We start from the raw sequence: 7054 nt of genomic DNA, 5'->3' as shown, positions 1-7054 counted from the left end.
TAAAAAACTGCTTTCTGATGCGAAGTACTACTTGTGAGATGAACCATATCTCTTCAAGAGATATGCAGACGGACTAATCTGTAGGTGCGTGCCTAGAGAAGAGGCGCAGAAGATCCTATGGCATTACCATGGATCACAATATGGAGGACATTTCGGAGGTGAGCGAACAGCCACCAAGGTCCTCCAATGTGGCTTCTACTGGCCTACAATCTATAGAGACTCCCGAGTGTTTGTACGTAACTGTGACAGTTGCCAACGAGCTGGTAATTTGCCTCATGGTTACGCCATGCCTCAACAATGAATCCTAGAGTTTGAGTTGTTTGATGTATGGGGTATTGACTTCATGGGTCTTTTCCCACCATCATACTCAAATACTTACATTCTGGTGGCAGTAGACTATGTATCTAAATGGGTGGAGGCAATTGCAACACCCACTAACGATACTAAGACAGTACTGAAGTTCCTCAAAAAACATATCTTTAGCAGATTTGGTGTCCCTAGAGCACTGATCAGTGATGGAGGCACTCATTTCTGCAATAAACAGCTTTATACTGCCATGGTCCGATATGGAATTAGCCACAAGGTGGCAACTCCATATCATCCACAGACCAACGGGTAAGCTGAAGTCTCTAATAGAGAACTAAAAAGAATCCTGGAACAGACTGTAATTTCCCGTAGAAAGGATTGGGCAAAGAGCTTGGATGATGCTCTATGGGCATACAGAATAGCATTCAAGACTCCTATAGGAACCTCTCCATACCAGCTTGTGTATAGGAAGGTGGTGGGCGAAATTGTGATCACTACAACTTCGCACAACTAACCAGCAAGTGCACTGGGTCGTCCAAGTAATAAACCTTACGCGAGTAAGGGTCGATCCCACGGAGATTGTTGGTATGAAGCAAGCTATAGTCACCTTGTAAATCTTAGCCAGGCAGACTCAAATGGGTATAGATGATGAATAAAACATAAAGATAAAGATAGAGATACTTATGTATTCCATTGGTGAGAGCTTCAGATAAGCGTATGAAGATGCCTTGTCCCTTCCGTCTCTCTGCTTTCCTACTGTCTTCATCCAATTCTTCTTACTCCTTTCCATGGCAAGCTTATGCAAGGGTTTCACCGTTGTCAGTGGCTACCTCCCATCCTCTCAGTGGAAATGTTCAATGCACCCTGTCACGGCACGGCTATCCATCTGTCGGTTCTCAATCAGGCCGGAATAGAATCCAGTGATTATTTTGCGTCTGTCACTAACGCCTCGCCCTCAGGAGTTTGAAGCACGTCACAGTCATTCAATCATTGAATCCTACTCAGAATACCACAGACAAGGTTAGACCTTCCGGATTCTCTTGAATGCCGCCATCAGTTCTTGCCTATACCACGAAGACTCTGATCTCGCGGAATGGCTGGCTCGGTTGTCAGGCGAGCGCTCGGTTGTCAGGCGATCAACCATGCATCGTGTATCAGGAATCCAAGAGATATTCACCCAATCTAAGGTAGAACGGAGGTGGTTGTCAGTCACACGTTCATAGGTGAGAATGATGATGAGTGTCACGGATCATCACATTCATCAAGTTGAAGAACAAGTGATCTTGGAACAAGAACAAGCGGAATTGAATAGAAGAACAATAGTAATTGCATTAATACTCGAGGTACAGCAGAGCTCCACACCTTAATCTATGGGTGTGTAGAAACTCCACCGTTGAAAATACATAAGAACAAGAGTGATCATTGGTTTCGGCCCCAGAGAGGGAACCAGAAGAACCAAGATCTGATCTAAGAACTAGATGTCCGAAGATGAAAAATACAATAGTAAAGGGTCCTATTTATAGGGAACTAGTAGCTTAAGAATTACAAAGGTGAGTAATGACATAAAAATCCACTTCCGGGCCCTTGTGCTTGGGCTGAGCAATGAAGCATTTTCGTGTAGAGACTCTTCTTGGAGTTAAACGCCAGCTTTTGTGCCAGTTTGGGCGTTTAACTCCCATTTTGGTGCCAGTTCCGGCGTTTAACGCTGGGAAATCTGAAGGTGACTTTGAACGCCAGTTTGGGCCATCAAATCTTGGGCAAAGTATGGACTATCATATATTGCTGGAAAGCCCAAGATGTCTACTTTCCAAGGCCGTTGAGAGCGCGCCAATTGGGCTTCTGTAGCTCCAGAAAATCCACTTCGAGTGCAGGGAGGTCAGAATCCAACATCTGCAGTCCTTTTCAGTCTCTGAATCAGATTTTTGCTCAGGTCCCTCAATTTCAGCCAGAAAATACCTGAAATCACAGAAAAACACACAAACTCATAGTAAAGTCCAGAAAAGTGAATTTTAACTAAAAACTAATAAAAATATACTAAAAACTCAACCAAATATACTAAAAACATACTAAAAACAATGCCAAAAAGCGTACAAATTATCCGCTCATCACAACACCAAACTTAAATTGTTGCTTGTCCCCAAGCAACTGAAAAATAAGATAAAAAGAAGAGAATATACTACAGACTCCAAATTATCAATGAAATTTAGCTCCAAATTAGATGAGCGGGACTAGTAGCTTTTTGCCTCCAAACAGTTTTGGCATCTCACTTTATCCTTTGAAATTCAGAATGATTGGCTTCTTTTAGGAACTCAGAATCCAGATAGTGTTATTGATTCTCCTAGTTAAGTATGATGATTCTTGAACACAGCTACTTTATGAGTCTTGGCCGTGGCCCAAAGCACTCTGTCTTCCAGTATTACCACCGGATACATACATGCCACAGACACATAATTGGGTGAACCTTTTCAGATTGTGACTCAGCTTTGCTAAAGTCCCCAATTAGAGGTGTCCAGGGTTCTTAATCACACTCTTTTTGCCTTGGATCACAACTTTATTTCTTTCTTTTTCTTTTCTTTTTCTTTCTCCCCTTTTTTTTTTTGTATTCACTGCTTTTTCTTGCTTCAAGAATCATTTTTATGATTTTTCAGATCCTCAGTAACCTGTCTCCTTTTTCATCATTCTTTTCAAGAGCCAACAATTTTAACATTCATGAACAACAAATTCAAAAGACATATGCACTGTTCAAGCATACATTCAGAAAACAAAAAGTATTGTCACCACATCAAACTAATTAAGCTAGTTTTAAAGATGAATTCGAAATCCTGTACTTCTTGTTCTTTTGTAATAAAAACAGTTTTCATTTAAGAAAGGTGATGGATTCATAGGACATTCATAACTTTAAGGCATAGACACTAAGACACTAATGATCATAAGACACAAACATGGACAAACATAAGCATAAATTTTCGAAAAACAGACAAATAAAGAACAAGGAGATTAAAGAACGGGTCCACCTTAGTGATGGCGGCTTGTTCTTCCTTTTGAAGGTCTTATGGAGTGCTTGAGCTCCTCAATGTCTCTTCCTTGCCTTTGTTGCTCCTCTCTCATGATTCTTTGATCTTCTCTTATTTCATGGAGGAGGATGGAATGTTCTTGGTGCTCCACCCTTAGTTGTCCCATGTTGGAACTCAATTCTCCTAGGGAGGTGTTAATTTGCTCCCAATAGTCTTGTGGAGGAAAGTGCATCCCTTGAGGCATCCCAGGGATCTCATGATGAGAGGGGTCTCTTGTTTGCTCCATCCTTTTCTTAGTGATAGGCTTGAGGTCATGCCTTCTCAGTTGAACCGACTTTTCTCTTGAATCTCTCTTCCATTGAGCGCCCTCTTCACAAATGTCTGTGAGGACTTGGTCCAACCTTTGATCAAAGTTGACCCTTTTTGAGTTTGAAAGGGACCTCATGGATCACCTTCTTTAAGGCCACAACTTCATAGAAGTGGTCTTGATGCACCCTTGAGATGAATCTCTCCATCTCCCATGACTCGGAGGTGGAAGCTTTTGCCTTCCCTTTCCTCTTTCTAGAGATTTCTCCGGCCTTGGATGCCATAAATGGTTATGGAAAAACAAAAAGCAATGCTTTTACCACACCAAACTTAAAAGGTTTGCTCGTCCTCGAGCAAAAGAAGAAAGAAGAGAGTAGAAGAAGAAGAAATGAGGAAGAAGGGAATGGCTTTGTGTTCGGCCAAAGAGGGGGAGAAGTGGTGTTTAGGTTGTGTGAAAATGAAGGAGTGAAGAAGGGTTTATATAGGAGAGGGGGCTCATGGTTCGGTCATGTATGGGTGGGTTTGGGGGGAAAGTGGTTTGAATTTGAAGGGTGAGGTAGGTGGGGTTTTATGAAGGATGGATGTGAGTGGTGAAGAGAAAGATGGGATTTGATAGGTGAAGGGTTTTTTGGGGAAGGTGTTGGGGTGATTGGTGAATGGTGAAGAAGAAAGAGGTGGGGGGGGTTGGTGGGGATCCTGTGGGGTCCAGATCCTGAGGTGTCAAGGAGAAGTCATCCCTGCACCAAATGGCATGCAAAATTGCGTTTTTAGCCAATTCTGGCGTTAAACGCCGGGCTGGTGCCCATTTCTGGCGTTTAACGCCAAGTGATTGCCCTTTTCTGGCATTTAACGCCAGTCTGGTGCCCCCTTTCTGGCGTTAAACGCCCAGAATGGTGCCAGACTGGGCGTTAAACGCCCAACTGCTAGCCTTACTGGCGTTTAAACGCCAGCAACATCTTCCTCCAGGGTGTGCTGTTTTTCTTTCTTTTTTTTTATTCTGTTTTTGCTTTTTCAATTGATTTTGTGACTTCTCATGATCAACCTACAGAAAACATAAAATAACAAAGAAAAATAGATAAAATATAACATTGGGTTGCCTCCCAACAAGCGCTTCTTTAATGTCAGTAGCTTGACAGAGGGCTCTCATGGAGCCTCACAGATACTCAGAGCAATGTTGGAACCTCCCAACACCAAACTTAGAGTTTGAATGTGGGGTTCACACCAAACTTGGAGTTTGGTTGTGGCCTCCCAACACCAAACTTAGAGTTTGACTGTGGGGGCTCTGTTTGACTCTGTTTTGAGAGAAGCTCTTCATGCTTCCTCTCCATGGTGACAGAGGGATATCTTTGAGCCTTAAACACAAAGGATTCTTCATTCACTTGAATGATCAATTCACCTCTGTCCCCATCAATCACAGCCTTTGCTGTGGCTAGGAAGGGTCTACCAAGGATGATGGATTCATCCATGCACTTCCCAGTCTCTAGGACTATGAAATCAGCAGGGATGTAATGGTCTTCAATCTTCACCAAAACATCCTCTACAAGTCCATAAGCTTGTTTTCTTGAATTGTCTGCCATCTCTAGTGAGATTCTTGCAGCTTGTACCTCAAAGATCCCTAGCTTCTCCATTACAGAGAGAGGCATGAGGTTTATACTTGACCCTAAGTCACACAGAGCCTTCTTGAAGGTCATGGTGCCTATGGTACAAGGTATTGAAAACTTTCCAGGATCTTGTCTCTTTTGAGGTAATTTCTGCCTAGACAAGTCATCCAGTTCTTTGGTGAGCAAAGGAGGTTTATTCTCCCAAGTCTCATTTCCAAATAACTTGTCATTTAGCTTCATGATTGCTCCAAGGTATTTAGCAACTTGCTCTTCAGTGACATACTCATCCTCTTCAGAGGAGGAATACTCATCAGAGCTCATGAAAGGCAGAAGTAAGTCCAATGGAATCTCTATGGTCTCATTTTGAGCCTCAGATTCCCATGGTGCCTCATTAGGGAACTCATTGGAGGTCAGTGCACGCCCATTGAGGTCTTCCTCAGTGGCGTTCACTTCCTCTCCTTCCTCTCCAAATTCGGCCATGTTGATGGCCTTGCACTCTCCTTTTGGATTTTCTTCTGTGTTGCTTGGAAGAGTACTAGGAGGGAGTTCAGTGATTTTCTTGCTCAGCTGTCCCACTTGTGCCTCCAAATTTCTAATGGAGGACCTTGTTTCAGTCATGAAACTTTGAGTGGTTTTGATTAGATCAGAGACCATGGTAGCTAAGTCAGAGTGGTTCTGCTTAGAATTCTCTGTCTGTTACTGAGAAGATGATGGAAAAGGTTTGCCATTGCTAAACCTGTTTCTTCCATCATTATTGTTGTTGAAACCTTGTTGAGGTCTCTGTTGATCCTTCCATGAGAGATTTGGATGATTTCTCCATGAAGAATTATAGGTGTTTCCATAGGGTTCTCCTAGGTAATTCACCTCTTCCATTGAAGGGTTCTCAGGATCATAGGCTTCTTCTTCAGATGAAGCATCCTTAGTACTGTTTGGTGCATTTTGCATTCCAGACAGACTTTGAGAAATCAAATTGACTTGTTGAGTCAATATCTTGTTCTGAGCTAATATGGCATTCAGAGTATCAATCTCAAGAACTCCTTTCTTCTGATTAGTCCCATTGTTCACAGGATTCCTTTCAGAAGTGTACATGAATTGGTTATTTGCAACCATTTCAATTAGCTCTTGAGCTTCTGTAGGCGTCTTCTTCAGATGAAGAGATCCTCCAGCAGAGCTATCCAATGACATCTTGGACAGTTCAGAGAGACCATCATAGAAAATACCTATGATGCTCCATTCAGAAAGCATATCAGAGGGACACTTTCTGATCAATTGTTTGTATCTTTCCCAAGCTTCATAGAGGGATTCTCCTTCCTTCTGTCTGAAGGTTTGGACTTCCACTCTAAGCTTACTCAATTTTGAGGTGGAAAGAACTTTGCCAAGAAGGCATTGACTAGCTTTTCCCAAGAGTTCAGGCTGTCTTTAGGTTGTAAGTCCAACCATATTCTAGCTCTATCTCTTACAGCAAAAGGGAATAGCATAAGTCTATAGACCTCAGGGTCAACCCCATTAGTCTTGACAGTGTCACAGATTTGCAAGAATTCAGCTAAAAACTGATGAGGATCTTCCAATGGAAATCCATGGAACTTGCAATTCTGTTGCATTAGAGAAACTAATTGAGGCTTAAGCTCAAAGTTGTTTGCTCCAATGGCAGGGATAGAGATGCTTCTCCCATAGAAGTCGGGAGTAGGTGCAGTAAAGTCACCCAGCACCTTCCTTGCATTGTTGTTGTTCTCGGCTGCCATGGGTTCTTCTTCTTTGAAGATTTCTGTCAGGTTCTCTACAGAGAGTTGTGCCTTAGCTTCTCTTAGCTTTCGCTTCAAGGTCTTA

The 7054-nt window shown here is 42.5% G+C and overlaps 1 non-coding gene across 1 annotated transcript; it reads left to right on the top strand.

Moving 5' to 3' along the window:
- The first annotated feature begins 6466 nt into the window (after positions 1 to 6466).
- Positions 6467 to 6574, top strand: LOC130959038 (small nucleolar RNA R71). The gene has a single exon (XR_009078135.1). It is a non-coding gene; the product is annotated as a small nucleolar RNA R71 (small nucleolar RNA).
- The last annotated feature ends 480 nt before the right edge of the window (positions 6575 to 7054 follow it).

Source organism: Arachis stenosperma, chromosome 10 (assembly GCF_014773155.1).
Source record: "Arachis stenosperma cultivar V10309 chromosome 10, arast.V10309.gnm1.PFL2, whole genome shotgun sequence".
Lineage (NCBI taxonomy): Eukaryota > Viridiplantae > Streptophyta > Magnoliopsida > Fabales > Fabaceae > Arachis > Arachis stenosperma.
This window is presented reverse-complemented; position numbering and strand designations above follow the sequence as displayed.